The 17,522-nt window shown below is 35.2% G+C and overlaps 1 non-coding gene across 1 annotated transcript; it reads left to right on the top strand.

Annotated features, from left to right (window-relative positions):
• The first annotated feature begins 332 nt into the window (after nucleotides 1-332).
• LOC138147532 (U6 spliceosomal RNA) lies at nucleotides 333-439 on the top strand. The gene has a single exon (XR_011164838.1). It is a non-coding gene; the product is annotated as a U6 spliceosomal RNA (small nuclear RNA).
• The last annotated feature ends 17,083 nt before the right edge of the window (nucleotides 440-17,522 follow it).

Here is a 17,522-nt window from a genome sequence, read left to right as displayed (position 1 = left end):
TTGATTCCAGGCATAAGTCATATCTGACAACCAATCCTGTAGTCACAAGGTGTTAAAAGCAAGACTCAGGATTAACCTGGTGGGGAAATTTCCTTTTCAGAAAGGAAATAACACAATGGAGAAATAGAGTCAGGAGAATCCTACCTAGACTGTACCAAGGTCATCACAAAAACTTTTCTCAAGCATAGACATCCACCTTTAGCAGTTCACAGACTGTAGGACATATTATTTTCTGCAGTTGACTTCATGAAAAATCAGATAACTATCTCAATAATCAAAACTCAATAGTAAATTACAGTCCCAAGAATTTTTACTTTAAAGAGCAGAATTTCATGCTTGCTTCGGCAGCACATATACTAAAGTTGGAACGACAGAGAGAAGATTAGCATGGTCCCTGCGCAAGAATGACATGCAAATTGGTGAAGCATTAGATATTTTTTTATGTCTATATATGAGGGTATATGGGCATATGAATACATATGTGAATGTGTGTATATATATGTTTACAGGTATACATAGATAGAGGGCACAGGACCAATTTAACAGGAAGGGATGATAATTAAAAGGTGAAATTAAGAGGTGAGAGAGGAATATAATAAGAGGAGATGGGGAGAGACAGAATGGGGTAAACTATCTCATATAGAGGAGGCAAGGGAAAATGGTTACAATGGAGGGGAAGAATAGGAAGGCAAAAGGGAATGGGTCAAGCTTATTCCCATTGAATTTGGCTTGAGGAGGGAATGAAATACACACTAAATAGGGTATCTCATCCCCCAGGAGAATGGGGGGGAAGGGGAGGAGAGGGGGGATGATGGAAGGGAGGACAGGCAGGGGGGGAGGGAAGTTGGAAGCACCCACTTTTGAAAAGGGATGGGATCAAAGTAGAGAATAGAACAAATAGGAGGTGGGATAGGAGGGAGGGAAATATAGTCAGTCTTTTACAATATATCTACTATGTTATTGTTTTGTGTTAGCCACACATATACAACCTAAGATTCAAAGTTTTAAAATCAAATACATATATATATATATATATATATATATATATATATATATATATATATACTATTTTACATGTAATTGGGAAATAATATATACAGGCACTGGGGCCTAGAAATCAACTGGAAAATTCAAAAGGGGTATGGGAGAAAATATGGGAGAGAGCAGATCGGAGGAGGGGATATCCTGTGGGACTGCTATTTTGGGGTGGTGGGTAGGAGGAAAAACCGGGAGAAAATTTGTAACTCAAAATCTGGCAGAAATGAATGATGTAAATCAGAAGTTAATAAAGCATTTAAAAAAAAGAGCAAAATTTCACTAGCCACAATTGAAGGCTTGAATATCTTTCCTATTGTTTTCCTAACACTTAACTTTTCATTTATTCTTTACCTGTAAACGAAAACTACCCATATTATGAGGCTTCAGGCATACAGCAAACACCCGATAGTTGACTCATCATTGATATATTGAAGCTACATCTTTAAACCATTATCTACAGTTTCATAATAGCCAAGAATTTCAAGTAAAAATTTTATATTATATCTTATTATCTGTTTTATAACAAAAATATACATCATTAAATATTTAACAGTTTTCAAAGATCTGTTTTTAGTCATATCCTCTTAAAATCTCAATTCATGGGTAACAGCATCCAAATTAAAAAGTTGTTTTGTTAAATAGTATTTCTGTTGTAACAATGTCGAAATGTCACCATATGAGATAATTTAGAAATACAATTATAATATAAACAATATCATGTATTTAAAATGTGAAATAAAACTTTGGATGACATCAGTTGCATTCGCAGATTATCAATATAAAAATCATTAATTTTATTACTTTTGGTATTTTAAAGCCACTTTAGAGTTATCAGGCATGGAACAACTACAATCCATTATAGAAGTAATGATAATAATACTAATGATATTGTGCTTAGCAGACCCCAGTCACTCTATAATCATTATTACTTTGATCTTCACAATGACCCTGGGAGGTGGGTACCATTATTATATTTCTCTTTACAGATCAAGAAACTGGAGCAAACAGAGAAAATATAACTCGCTTAAGATTGCACAGTTAACAAATTTCTGCAACCTGAACATAATTCAAGTTTCCCTACATTTTTCCAGCTTTTTTTTCCAACTCCTTTGTTTCAGAACCTGACCTGAGATGAGAGGGGTTAGCAGAATAAGAGGGAGAGGGTCTCTGGGTGACTCAAGGAAGATTTAACAAGAGATAGCTTTAAGGTACAAGCCTTTTACCTATATTATTTCCTTCACTCTTCATTACTTCCAAAAAAGCTGCTTTCCTTCACTGCCTAGAACAATGAAGCTATTAATTTTGCAACTTACTTTTAAAACTTTTATAAGATATAACTCATTTTTTCCTAAAAACAAATTCCACAAAGTTGTATGCCAAAACTTACTAACATATTTCAGAAGGGAGTGAGTTTCTGGAATTACCCCAAATCCCAGGAGTTCTCCTCTGCAGTCTTAAACTTATTAATCTTCAATCCTCCAAAATATGCTAAGAAGATTTTTTTAGCAGTTCTACAAACTTTGATTATCTGGCTTTTTTTTTCTTTCTTATTACCTAATCTCCTCCAGAAAGCCTAAAGTGGGAGTTAGTCCTGCTTACTTGGATAATTACTTCAATTATGAAAGTTTGTTAATCTTTCCCATTGCTCTAAACTTTTTGACTAAATCTCTTAGAAGTTTTTCTGGTTGGTTGCATTTTAAATCTTTCAAAGTAACAGAATCTGCAAAGATATTTTACATGACACATAAGTTTTATACTTTCCAAGACACAAACACGACAAAACAACAAAACAGGATACAAACAAACAAAAGTGTGCAGTCACATTTCATACAGAGGCACACCATTATAGATATGAGCAGTTTTGACTTTACATGCAGTTTAAAAAAAACAACAGAGATTGTCAAAGGGACAAGAAGCATGTAGAGAGACAAGAAGCACACAGTTAAAATTTTACAGAGGCATGCAAAATAAACCCCACAAACCCACAAAACCAACAATGGCAGACAGAAATCCTAATTAACAGAGGTATGCAGTTTAAGAAAGGGTATCCTTACCAGAGTGATCCAAGATAAAGTGTGTCAACTGGAAAGGCCCTGGAGTTTTCCTCACAAAGAATGGCAAGCTCAACAAATTTGGGAGCTCAAGATTGGAGCATAGAGAAGGGCAGAGGATTCACCAGATTGGGGTGGGGTGTCATACTCTGGAGAAATAAATCTCTAGTGGCCCAATTCATTCCCATTAATTCTGGAGAGTCCAGTGAACCATTCCCATGTCCAATCCCACTTCTGATACCAATTAATGTCAGCTGGACCAAACTGTGGATGGCTAGAGCTGAACCATATCATTTACATCTGACCCCTTCTCTTTATTCATACTACTACTTTATTTCAGTCCCTCATCACCTCTCAAATATATTATGCATCAACCTTTGAACTGGTCTCTTCTCAAGTCTATTCCCATTCCAGTACATCTTCTGTCTTCCATACTGCTGCCAGTGAGTTTTCCATAAATGTAGACCTGACTATGTGACCTTACTACTCAATAAATTCTTGTGCCTCTATATTAACTCTTGGATAAAATATAAACTCCTCAGTTTAGCTTTTAAAACTTTACAAACCTCTCCTTCTAGCCTCATTAGGTATTGACCTCATTGCTTGAATGCAAAATGTACACTTCCCAAAAAAGATTATTTTATGGAAAACTCACACAGGGCAAGTGTTTACATGGTGGTCAGAAGTGATACAAAGACACTCTTAAGGTATGTCTTAAGAACTTTTTTTTCTTTTTGGAGAGTAATTGGGATTAAATGACTTGCCCAAGGTCACATGGCTAGTTTTATTGTGTGTTAAGTGTCTGTGGTCATATTTGAACTCAAATCCTCCTGATTCCAGGGCTGATGCTCTATTCACTGAGCCACCTAGCCGCCACCCTTAAGAACTTTGGAATTGATTGTGTGACATGGGAGACACTGGCATGGGGCCACTCATCATGGTGTGCCCACATAAGAAAAGGTGCTGTGTTCTATGAACAAAGCAAATTGAAATAGCTCAAAGGAAATGTAGGATGTGCAAATTTAGAGAATTCACCTCAAATATTCACATGAGCTATTTGTGCCTGACCTGTGGTAGAGCATTCAGAGCTTGTATTGGTCTGATCAGTCAAAGTTGGACACATTGAAACTTCACTCTGACAAAGTGATGTCATTTTGGTCCTCTTACAGAAAGGACAGCAACCAACCAACCAACCAGGTATTATTCCCCTTCCAAAACCCTGAAAACTAGCCAAAGTGGTCTTTTATCTGTTTCTTACATACAACACTCCATCTCCAATATCCTTGCATCTTCTTTGGCTAGCCCCCATACTTGGGATACACTTTCTCCTGATCTCTCTGTCATTGAATTCCTCTCTTCCATCAATATATGCGTGAAGTGCTACTTTATGCATGAATTATTTCTGAATGTCCCTTAGCTGTTGCTGTTCTTCCCTCCAATCTTCCTTGTATTATAATACTTTTTTATTTACCCTTCTTCTTTTTATGTTTATTTTGCATATACATAAATGTGTATATATATATATTTGTGGCATATATGTATGCATACACATGTAGGTATATAAAATATATATGTATATATGTTTAGTTATACTTATCTATTTCTATTTATTCAGTCTATTACACATGTATGTACACAAACATATAAACACATGCACAGATATAAATATATGCCTACATATATATATATATAATATATATATAAATACATACAAATATGTGTATGCATTCACATATTCAGTAGATCAGTAAATAAACATTTATTAAATGTTTATTATGTGCCAGGAGCTGTGTTAAGCACCAAGGATTCAAACTGAGGCCAAAATCAGCACCTGATCTCAAGGAGTTCACAATCGAATGTGAGAAAACAACAAATAAAAGAAAGCTGAAAAGGGAAAAGGTTACCCAATATATAAGGAAAGATCAGAAAAAAATTGTCCTAATTAGAAAGAGATAGCAGCCCTGAGTGCCTTCCTTAAATGGAGGATTTGGAAGAAACTTTCCATTGTCTACATTTCACCCTCTCCAATCAGAGGGAGGGAGGGGCCTCAGGGTCAGGGAGTACTGAGTATGTGTGAGTTTCAGAGTTAATACGATCTTGGTGGATGATGAGAATCCAGGAGGCATGGAGTATGTATCCATGTGTGTGTGTATACATCCTCTCTCTCTCTTTCTCTGCATCTGTGTTTGTCTCTGTGTCTGTCTCTCTGTGTCTATCTGTCTCTGTCTCTTTGTGTCTCTCTGAATCTCTCTCTCTCTCATTGTTTTCTCTCATAGAATGTAAATTTCTTGCACATTAAGGATTGTTTCATCCTTTGTCTTGTAAGCCCAACACCTAGGATAGGGGCCTAGTGTCTGACAACCAGGTCTCAAAAGGTAATTCTTCATTAATTGATGGATTGGATAAAAATATTCAATAATTCAATAATGCAAATCATAGTCTGTGTGGACATTTTCATGACATGCTGTGGCCAAGTACAAATTATAAAGCTGGCACAAAGGAAAAAGTGCATCATTTTAACTATCTCAGAAATTGATGAGTGTCTCCTGCTAACAGTGAAGTATCTGATAAATTCTTGGCTTGTTGATAATTTCAGTTATCACCAATGAAGAAAAACTGGCAGGTAGAGTGAAAATGTAGGAACTTTAGAGAAACATGAATATGAAGGAAGATCATTTGCAAATGTGTAAAGTAGAAAATAAAAAGATTTTTTAATTAGGGAAATAATTATATATAATCTGATAGGTACCACTCAAAAGAGAAGGAAGTTTCTAAGAAACGTTCCAACTATACAAACATGAATGATTCCAGCAAACAAAAAAAAAGAGAAAAAAAACATTCAAAGAGATTAATTGGACTACAGAAAGAGTTCTTTAATAAGAACAGATGTAAAAAAGGATATGTACAAAAGATAGAAAGTGGAACAAGTAACCAAAAATAGTGATAGAACTTCATAACTAATGGCAGGAAGAATAAAACTCCGAATTGGTTGAGTCTTGTGTAAAATGTTCCAGTCGATGAATGAAAAACAAGCAAACTACAAACAAGAAAGTGATAGAATGACTTTTTGAGTCAGATATAATGAATGCTACCAGAAGAAATAAAGGAAAATTATCTGGTTTCCTTAGGCCTTTTCCAAAAAGAGTAATGCAATCTTAGATGATACTATGTATTCAGATTGAGAAAAAGAACATTATCTTTCCTTGTAAAAATGATCCTTTTAAAAACTTCACTATTTTCAGTCAGGTAATCTTTCACATTAGAAACCATGGGGTTTACTATTACTTGAACTCCTTCCTCATTGCTCACATCAATAAGTAACTAAGTCTTAGGGAATCTACTCTCCCAATTTCTTTAAAATTCTTGCCTTTCTATTACCATTGCCACCACCCTGGAACAAGACTTCCTTAACATGCACCAAGAGACTGCAATAATCACTAACAGGTCTTCTTGTTTCCATTATCTTTTCATTTCAATCTATCTTAGGACATTAATTTTAGGTTAAACTTCCATTCCCATATACATTTCATCATGACGTTTCTCTACTCAGTGATGTTTGGTGACTTCCTATTGCCTACTGACTATAAGTTCAAGCTCTTCTACCTGGCATGCAAAGCTTTTCAGAGTCTAATATCACTAAACTTTTTGTTCAGTTGACTTATGCTTTAAATATAAAATTTAAATATAAATATAAAAACTGCCACATGCTTTAAACTATAGCCAAATTGAACTGCTATTGTGTCCAAAACATACTTTGTAAGTTCCTATTCTCATATCATTGCAAACTTCTTGTGGCCAGAATTTCCTCCCAAACCTTCTTCATTTGTTGAAGTACCATCCTTTAAGCCATACCTAAAATAGGACTTTCTCCAGGGAGACTTTCCTGATCCCCTAATTCGTAGCAGTACTAAATACACCAATCAGATATCACAAAGTACTTTGTTTTGCAACAATTTGGTGTATTTATGCATTATTGTGTATTGTGATAATCTGTGTAGAGAACATATCTTTCTGGTAGAGTGTAAGTTCTATAAATACAGGAACTATTTCTTTTCTAAATATCATGCCTCTTCTAATGCCTAACCAATGTTTTGCAGAGCATAAGTAATTAATAACAGTTGAATTGAATTGTTGAATAATTCTACTATACTTTATTCTGGTAAGAAGACATATGATTTACTGTATGTATGTATGCACATATGTATGTTCACACATACATATATGTGTATGTACACATACTAATATAAAACAATTTATAAAGCATATTGCCAGGTACTATCTTAAGTGCTTTACAAGTATAATCTCATTTAAACCTCACAACAACCCTGAGAAGTAGGTGATATTATTATCCCTATTTTACAGAACTTATCCTTTTTCAAGAGGTATTTATTAAATCTCCACTTAGGTCTATGTCATTTATTTGTGCTTCTTACATTAATTACTTTTTTAAAAATTGTATAATGGCCTATAAAGATATGTTTAGTGTTTCTGGGTTTTTTTTTAGTTTATCATCTGTCTTTGACCTAGTATATGGTATGATTTTATAAGTGTGCCATGTGATGCTAAGAAATGTGTATATTTGCTAGTATTTTGATTCATAGGTCACCCTAGCCTTTCACTTCTAGGTTCTGTAATATTTCACTTAGATTTTTTCCCCCACCTTCTAAGAGAATAACATTAAAATCTATTATTATGAGGAAGTTAGGCAGCACAGTAGATAGAGCACTGGCCCTGGAGTCAGGAGATACTGAGTTCAAATCTTCCCTCAGACACTTACTAGATATATGACTTTGGACAAGTTCCTTAATCCTAATTGCCTTAAAAAATAAAGTCTATTTTTATTTAGTTACAATCTATATCTTTTTACAATTTATTTAATTTTTCATTCATAAATTTAGATGTCATGACATCAAGTAAGTATGTTTAGTATTGGTTCATTGTCTATAGTTCCTGTAAGCATAATGTTATTTCTTTGTTTAGGGCTGTTGATATTATGAATTTTATTTGTATTTTATCTGACATCATGATTGAACCTCCTGCTTTTTAAAATTCACCTGACATTATAAATTTTGTTACAGCTTCAAATTTTTATTCTGTTTATTTCTTTTCTTTTAATATTTGCTTCTTATTGAAATAGATTGTGGAATTTTGTTGACTTCTACATTACTTGTTCTTTGCTTGATTATCCTTAATGACCTTTCATATGTTTTTGTTGTCTGTGTCATTTTTAAATTGAATATTCTGATAATATATTTTAAAAAAAGTTTTTCATTAATAGTTACAATGTCTCCCTTTGTTCTAGTGTTTACCTTTTTTAATTGATGATTAGTCTCAGGTTTGCATGGTTGCATTTTGTGTCCATCTGCTTTTTGGAATTTATTCTACCATTTTCTTCTGTGATTTCTTGTAGATTCCAAATTCCTATGCAATGCAAGTTTCCTTTCCTTTATAGTTGTAGGTCTTTCTCCTGATCATTTGAAAAAAGTGTTGTTTTTCAGTAAAATTGTTAAATTTGGCAAAATTGTGTCTCATGCATTGAAATGTGGGTTTTACATCATAGAAGCAAACTGCGAATTTTCTTTATTGACATTTTGATTTTAGTATTCATTAGTTCTGGACAATTTTCTTGCTTATTTCTCTCATTATGCTATTTAGGTTTTTTTATTAGTCATATTCTTAAAACTTGTAATCCTTAAGTTGTCTCTGGCATCCTTTTTCAATGTCAATGACTTTGATTTTTTGTAGAATTGATGTATCCTTTATTAGTATCAACTTATATTTTGCTAGAGTTTTCACCATTTAATATTTTTGTGTTCTCAAATTCCCCCTTTCCATTTGTGATTCCATTTGAGATTTTCCTTTGTGAAATATTTTTCCCCAAAACTTCTAATTGTGTTTAAAAATCCTGTATTAAGAGTTCCAAGTTGTGACCTATATTCATTTCTTTTGTGTGGCTTTCATTTCTATTTTAAATCAATGTGGAATTATTATTGTGTTTCATGCTCTCTTTAGAATCCACAGGATGCTGTATTTCATCAAACATCCATTTCTTTTTATCTTATATTGTTATATTTACTAACAGACTTTTGTATGTACTTTCAGGGTTTGCTACTCATCCTTTCTTTGTGTTTTGGATTTTCTATTTCATTTTCACATTCTTACTTTATTTTGAGGATTTTTCTATTGAAATTCCTAGTGTTTGAGAAGGGTTTTTTTTAACCCCCTCCACCATTACTCATTTTCTGGCACCTCTTTTTGTGCTGGTGGATACATCCCAAAATTGGGCTGCAAGGATGCCACAGCCTTCTAGTGTTGGAAGATGTAGTTCATGGATTGAATCCCTGTCCTGAGTATACTCTGGTCAGACAAGATTGGCTCCAGTGTGGTATCATCTCTTTTTTCTTTTTGGGCCAAAGAGTAATACATTCTGGCACCCAGCCCCAAATTCTTCCCTTTGGTCTCATCTTTTCCTAATAGCTGGGATAAATCAGCACCTGCCACTTTAAAGGAATGGGAATCACGTAGGGTGTTAGACAAAAAATCTCTTCAGTTTAGGGAATCCATAACAACACCAAACCTCAGGTAAAAGTCAGCACAGTTTTAATTCCCTCTTTTCTAATTTTTATTTTTTTCATTTACTTCAGCGATAGATTGCTAGGAAGAATCGATATCTATGTCTCTTTGAAGGGTAAAAGAAAAATAGGAAATATTATGCCAGAAATTTTTCAATAATGGGGAGTTCTAAGACAAGTTCTTGTATAAACCCTATAGCTAGCTTATGCTCCTCTAACAGGCATGTGGAAGCTGATAGGGGTTAGGTACTTAGTGAACATTTAAAAAGTTAGAGGTATTCAGTGGTAATTCATAAAGATCTTCTCTTATTGGGGTATTATCCTCTTTGACTTGTGGAATTTGACATATTTTTTACAGTGTCTGACACATAATTCCTTTATTTGGAGGGTAGGACCATTGAAGTGGTTTGGAGAAATGAAATCCTTGACCATTTCTCTGGTCACTTGACCCCCATGTATGTATCTATTTTTAAGAATTGTCACAATCATGGAATAAGCTGGAGAATAAGATCCTTTTCCCTACTCCAAACATTACTCTCATTATCATCAGAGCAAGTGCAATGCTATTTTGTGTATGCTACACAGCAGATTGTTATGAGTAGCCATCACTACAACCAGTTAAGTCTTTCATTCTCCCCAGCTTAAATGCATGAAGGACAAATGCTCTCTTCAGTTCTACATTTACTTTTCAATTGCACTTAGGCTTTACACAGTAACATTCTATTAAGGGTTGAGGAGCCCAGAGGCATCACATTTCCAAAGGGGACGAAATTACATCACACCTTCAAGCCACTACTTCCACAACAGAATTTTTATACGGATAAAATCAGGTTAAAATTAGAATTAAGGATACCTTTGAACCAAAATTTAAAATGATAATGTTTGTGTGTGGAGAGAGAGCCCTACCCTTCTGAAGTCTACAGTATAATGGAAAGGCTTAAATTCAATTTAAATATATATATATATATTGAGTACTTACTGTAAGCAAGACATCCCAAAGCAGACAGAAAAGTAATGAAGCTCAGCAATTGCCATATCTAGATTTACCACAGCCAGAGTATGTTTGGGTATTTCTAGCCCAAACTATTTTGAAGGATAAGATATGTCTTTAAAATTACTTAAAGGATTCAATTTAACTCAAGAGACATTGATTAGGCACCTACTTTATACTGGGTAAGGTATAAGTACATAAACACAGTTTGCTATAATGTGCAATTTCCTGTGCTTATACAATTAGATTGTATACTATGAGATTGTAAGTTCCTTGAGGGTAGGGACCATCTTTTGCCTCTTTTTGTATTCCCAGGACTTAAACATACTTGGCACGTAGCAGGCACTATATAATATTGATTGATAATACAAGTACAGGTTACTATAAGATTTAAAAGTTTGTATGGATTAGGTGCCTTCAATAGTCTTAGTTGCTGAGTTTATTTTAAATTTATTTTTTTACATCCTCTTATTTAAAAAACCAAACTATTCAAACAAACAGCTCATAATTGTTCTTCCTTTTTCATCCATATTGTCTGTGTTTTTGAAAACTTTCCTTGCTTCAGACAATCTTTCAAAGTACAAGAACTGCATCTTTTCTATTTCCTTTACAGCCTCAAGCTCCCCATGGTGTCTTAATAAATCTTCCCTCTAATCAGCTTTGGAAAATGGAGCCTCCTGCTTTATAGCAGTCAGTTATGCAGATGGCTGTCACCAGCACCCTCCTCTTCAACTATCCAATCTTTGTCGGATTGGAATTCATTCTCTAGCTTTATTCAAGAGCGGGGCCACTTTCAACAACCATATGTTACAACAGAATTCTTTCTTCCCATCAAGAACAGGAAATAAAATTCTTTAATACCTTCTTATTTATTAGTCCCTTGGTTATACATGAAAACTAGGAAACTCACATGTGTTAGTAATGGCAGCCCCAATAGCAACAAAAAAATGAGTTAAAATTCAGAGAAACTAAGTTTCCAACATGATCTTCAGGATGTGTATAGCTCCTGTCTTTCAAGCAATATATTCGTGTGTATTTTAATCTGGAGTTTGCATGTATTTTGTATTTAGGGATATTTTCTTTTTGATGTAGAAGCGGATATATGTCAGTCAGATGTGTATGAAAGGCAGCCATGTGTTTAAGGCTGTTAACCATTTTATGTGAGGCAATGACAAAACGTTCCTGGCAAATATGCCTTCCTTTCCAACTCCAGTTATGAAATGTGTATGCTGGAAGATGAGGCTAATGGAGAGTCAGAGCAATTCTCTGCAGGTGTAAAAATGTTACGATTGAAAAGAGAAGGCACATTTAGGTCGGCGTGATTAGGAGCGAATCCTTAATTGTAAAGTTGCATAAGTGCTTATGCTTTGCTCGGAGATCCCGAGCCTTTAAAAGGTGCTATATAAATGCCAATTACATGTCGTACCATTCACTTCGTGTATGCACATAATTGAAAATGGGCATCTGTGCTGCACTGGCTTAATAATAGAATACTAAATATAAAATATCTATTAAATTCAGCTACACGTACATCAGCTAAAAAAAAAGGAACATTACATTTTTCTTTTTTTTCCCTTCTAAATATGTACATGTGCTGATGAGATGCCAAATACTGTCTTTAGCGTTGATTGAGAGAAGGAAGTATAAAAATATAGCTCTTCAGGCTGATTAAACTAAAAATCTGTAAATGAATTAAAATGGTATTATTGCAAATTGTACAGTATTTTAAATAGTTACTCAATGGCAACAATGCACCAGTTGCAGTGTACTCCTCAGCTATTCCTCCCCCATTCAATACTTTGTTTCTAATTTAAAGAACACTTTCGTCCAAGGTCTAAAGAGATATTAACTTATAAATCATCGAAATATCTTATTGTTATAAATACTTCTACCTTGTGTCTGACTCTCCAGACATATTCCACATTGACTAGTTGAGTTGTAGTCCATGAAACATTACCTGTGTAAATAGGTTTTCATATCCACATGGAAAAGAAAAGAGACTCAGAGGAGAAATTGATATTTGGAAGGAAGAAAACTATTCCCTCCACCCTACTTTATCTCCCCCCCCCACACACTTATAAAATGAATATAATCAGCTATTAATAAATAAACATTTATTTATTAAATTCTTACTATGTTCCAAGACACTAGTATGGAGGTCAGAAGAAGCCATACAAGGACACTCTCAAGGTCTCTTTGGAGAACTTTGGATTCCATTGTGAGACATGGAACACGGGCACAGGGACACCAAGCATGGTGTGCCTATATCAAAGATGGCACTGTGCTCTACGAACAAAGCAGAATTGCAGTAGCTCAAAAGAAACAGGTGATGCACCAATTTAGAGCCATCTCTACTCCATATCTTCACATGGAATATTTGTGCCTGACCTATGATAGAGACTTCCAAGCACATATTGGTCTGATTAGCCACAGTTGGATGCATTATACATAGAGTTTGACATAATGATAGCATTTTAGTCATCTTCGAATATGAAGGACAACTACCATGTTCTGGGTTCTGTACTAGACACTAAAGATACAAGTAAAAAGAATGCTACTGTTATTGTTGCTGTTGCTGCTGCTGTTGAGTATAGTATTTATTTAGTGCCTACTATGTGTGAATCATAGTATTAGGGGCTATAGATACAAGTACAAGAATGATAAGGATGATGATAGCTAGTATTTATATAGTGCCTACTATGTGCCTATAAATACAAAGAATAATGATGATATCTAGGATTTATATAATGCCTACTATGTGCCAGGCACTGTGCTAAGCTCCCTATAAATTTTATCTTTTGTTCTTCACAATAAACCTGGGACACAAGTGTTATTGTTATCCTCATTTTATAGAGGATGATAGAATCTCTACTCATGATAATCTTGCATTTTAATGGAGGAGACACAAAAACATATATGATATAAATATAACATAAATAAATAGAAAATATACAAAATGGTTCATTACAAGAGGACTACAAGAAGGAGGTCACTAGCAGTTTGGGGTGTGTGGGAAATCAGGAAGTTTGTTCAAGGAAATGTGTCTATATTTACCCTCAGGCAAGTCATTTACCTACTGAGAGAGTTTTAGGATCATGTTAAAATAATGTATGTTAGACCAGCTTCTAACCACTCCTTAAGGACTATTGGATCCTATTAAATTCTATTTGGGCAAGATATTTGTCACAGGACCCACCTGCACTTACCTGTCCTACCCCTTTCTTTTAGCAACCCCACTTCTTTTAATTAATTATGGTATCTAACTTCAATAAATAGACCCAAAATTTTGCCTTTGGCAGGGATGGAGTATAGTAGAAAGAACCCTGCATTTGGAACCAGAGGATCTGGGTTCAAATCCAGCTCTGTAATTTACAACCTGTGTAACTTTGACCCATTATGTTGACATGGCTGGGCTCTGCCAGTTTCCTATGTAAAATGAAGGCTATTGGACTGTATGGATCGAAAGGTGGTACAATAGATTTACTACTAGCCTTGGTATTAGTTAAGACCTGAGTTCAAATCCTGCCTCAGATGCTTATCAGCTGTGTGAACCTGGGCAAGTTGCTAACCCTCTCTCATACTCAGTTTTATTATGTATAAAATGGTGGTGATAATAACCTACTTCACCAGGTTGTTGTGAAGACAACAAAAATGACTAATAATGATAATGGCTACTATCATTATTAATTGTTTTCATGACAACCCTATGAAGGGCTGCTGTTGTTGCTGTTACCCCTACTTTCTGTGATCCTATTGCCTGAAAGACAGCTGCCTGTGAAAGACATGTGATGCTACTGAGCAGTTGGCTTGGTTTTTTCAGTAGTTGGCCTTCACCCTCCTCATTCTATATCACTTCAAATATTCCAGATTCCCCCAAACAACATCATCAGAATCTGGCATGACTTGTTGCCTTAGCTAAATCTAATTCCATGTCTTTCATGTCCCCCAAATCATTCACTCTCTTCTGATCAATTTATATCACTTTAATTCCCTCTTCCCCGCCTCCCCCCATGACTCAGATATCTTAAACGTATTGAGGTGGTCATTAAATCAATCATTTAAATGTTTGTTTGGGCCACCCATTGCCCCCAAAATGTCTCTCTAGTCCCACCTTCCATCATACAGGCCACTTTGTGTCCAAATCACCAATACAACATTTAAAAAATATTTATCAGATTTTATTAAAAGTATTTAAAAGTGACAAGGAAGTTTGGTGTAGTGATTAGGGAGTTGGTCTCAGAGTGAAAACAATGTGATTTTTGAGTCTGGTCTCTACATATTGGCTATGTGAATTTGGGAACTCACTAAACATCTCAATATCCCAGACATATTTTTAAAGCTTTTAAATTGAAGAATAATTGTAAGTCTGCCTTGATAAAGGGTTTCTTTACCTGGGAGCTCACTATACTATTTAAATTACAAATCCAAATTGCTTACCCCCAACCCCATTTTTAAATGATGTAAAGATTAAACAGTCACTGTACCAAAATCCCCATAGATATGATGCCATGTTTTCAAAGAGATGGAATACTAAATAGATAGGGACTTTTTAAAGCATGTTTTTTCATCTTCAGGTAGAAGTTTTTGTATCCACATTTGTTTAGTTTTAATATGGCATCCAAGTGTTTAATTAGATACTATAATGACCTTTCTTAAAACTAGATTCTACTTATGGCATTAAAATATGTGGTCACAATGAAGTGATAAAATTGGAGCTGAGATATGAGTGAGCCGGCTCAATGGGGCAGGTAAGTGGTTGATTGTTTTCCTTTAGTTGAGGGTTTATGTCAAGAGAGATTTGCTCTAGCAGCATTTTCAAGAGAGGTTTTCCCCACTCTTTAGAAATAGTCCATTTTTGCCTCAATTCTTACCTAACTTTTAAGTAATGAATGGGTGTTGCCTCAGACAAATTGAGGTCTGGGAAAAACCTTAGCTTAGAAAGGCCAAGGTTTCCCATTGTGTTTGAGATCATCACTGGTCACCCTCACCTATTTCCTGCCTTGCCACTGGATTCTGATGATTCTTAAGGACAGAGTACAGATGATGACTTTTCATAGATCTGCCTTAGAGAAGTCTTACTTGACTCATTTGCAAGCCAAGACATCACCCTCCTGATGTCATCGGTTCTCTTAGAGGATGAACAGCCAGAACAACAACAGTTGCAAAACTGGCTACATCATTCAGTCATTTTCTTTTTTTTTTTGCTTTTTGGAGGGCAATTGGGTTTAAGTGACTTGCCCAAGGTCACATGGCTAGTTTTTGTGTTAAGTGTCTGAGGCTGTATTTAAACTCAGGTCCTCCTAACTCCAGGCTGGTGCTCTATTTACTGTGCCACCTAGCTGCCCCATCATTCAATCATCTTGAGAAGCCATTCAATTTTATGTTCAGTTCTACCAAATTATTGTATTAATTTTGCATAAACATTGTATTCGGTTAAATGTGATGTCATTTCTTCCCTCCCCTCTCTTCCAGAATATAAGTTCCTTGAGGGCAGTGAGTGTTCCTTTTTTGGTCTTTGTATACACCTAGCCATTATCTTATACATGGTGTGTCCTTAATAAATGCTGTTGAATTGTGATATTCACGATTTATCAGACTAAATGTGAATGGCTAATTTAAGGTGAACTTGAACTAACTTTAGAGGTCTGTAATAAAAACCATAAGTGAGGATTATGTCTTGTTTTTAATTCAGTAGAGTCAGTGCCTGAATTGAGTGGGAAGCACAGATGCAAACAATGTTGTTGAAACTGAATCCAAATTGAGTGGAGGTGATTCAGGGAAGCCAAGGGGAAGATTTCTGTTCACTTCATTAAGATTTTAATTGGTCTGAAGATATTCATAAGACTTGGAAGGTGAGTGGGCCAATAAAACATTCTCTTTACTTCTGTAGAACTGGGAGATTTTGATTGTTCCTTTTTCTTGCCAATGTCAGTATAAGTAGTCTCTAACTTGGTGACCTTCAAAGTATATAACCTTTAATTGTATCTAAATAAATGCTTCTTTTTTTTTCTTTTTGGAGGGCAATTGGGGTTAAGTAACTTGCCCAAGGTTACACGGCTAGTTGTGTGTGTGTGTGTGTGTGTGTGTGTGTGTGTGTGTGTATGTATGCGTGTTAAGTGTCTGAGGCTGGAATCGAACTCGGATCCTCTCAACTCCGGGGCCAGAGCTTTACTCACTGCGCCACCTAGCCGCCCCTAAATAAATGCTTCTAATACACACATGTACACATGCACACATGTGTAGAGCACTGACCCAGCCCTAAATATTGACTCAGTCAGTCTATTAACTTTTCTCTACCACTTAACCCCAAGGCACACTCAAACCCCAAGAAATTTAACTGGCAAAGAAAATGACATTAGTCCATCCTGAAGCAGATGATTTCTTTGCTTTTGAATCTATCAAAAATTTGACTTTTATCTATTCGAGTCTTGGAGGTGGTGGATCCTTATTGTTTTTTTTTTCTCATTCTCTCTCTCTCATTCTTGCAGTTAAAATCAGCTAGATCCTAACCGCAACTTAAAAGTCCAGTGGTTGGAAGGCTGGGTAAATTGGAGCCATGGTACTTTGAATGCAGTTGCCTTTCTTAGGTCAACTCTGCTCCACAATTGTCCTTCATACTGGTCTGTTTGCACAGACCTTTGCCTGAATGATTTGAGAGGGTCTCTTGACTGGATAATTGGGCATTCACTTGGAAGCTTTATTTTGACAGTAGGTTAATAGGTTAATTCAGAATCCAAAAAGGCATTCAGAGGGATAGACAGTGGAAGCATCTTTTAAAATGAATAATGTGCTGTCAAGCAAATTTGTTTACTTTCTCTGGAAGGTGAATAACTTTTATTCATGGATCTCATTTAATTATATTTTCAACTC

Source organism: Petaurus breviceps, unplaced genomic scaffold (genome assembly GCF_028583685.1).
Source record: "Petaurus breviceps papuanus isolate PSGF00001 unplaced genomic scaffold, PetGlider_PUasm1.0 90792, whole genome shotgun sequence".
Classification (NCBI taxonomy): Eukaryota; Metazoa; Chordata; class Mammalia; order Diprotodontia; family Petauridae; genus Petaurus; species Petaurus breviceps.
Note: the sequence above shows the minus strand (reverse complement) of the source record. Positions and strands in the feature narration are given on the sequence as shown.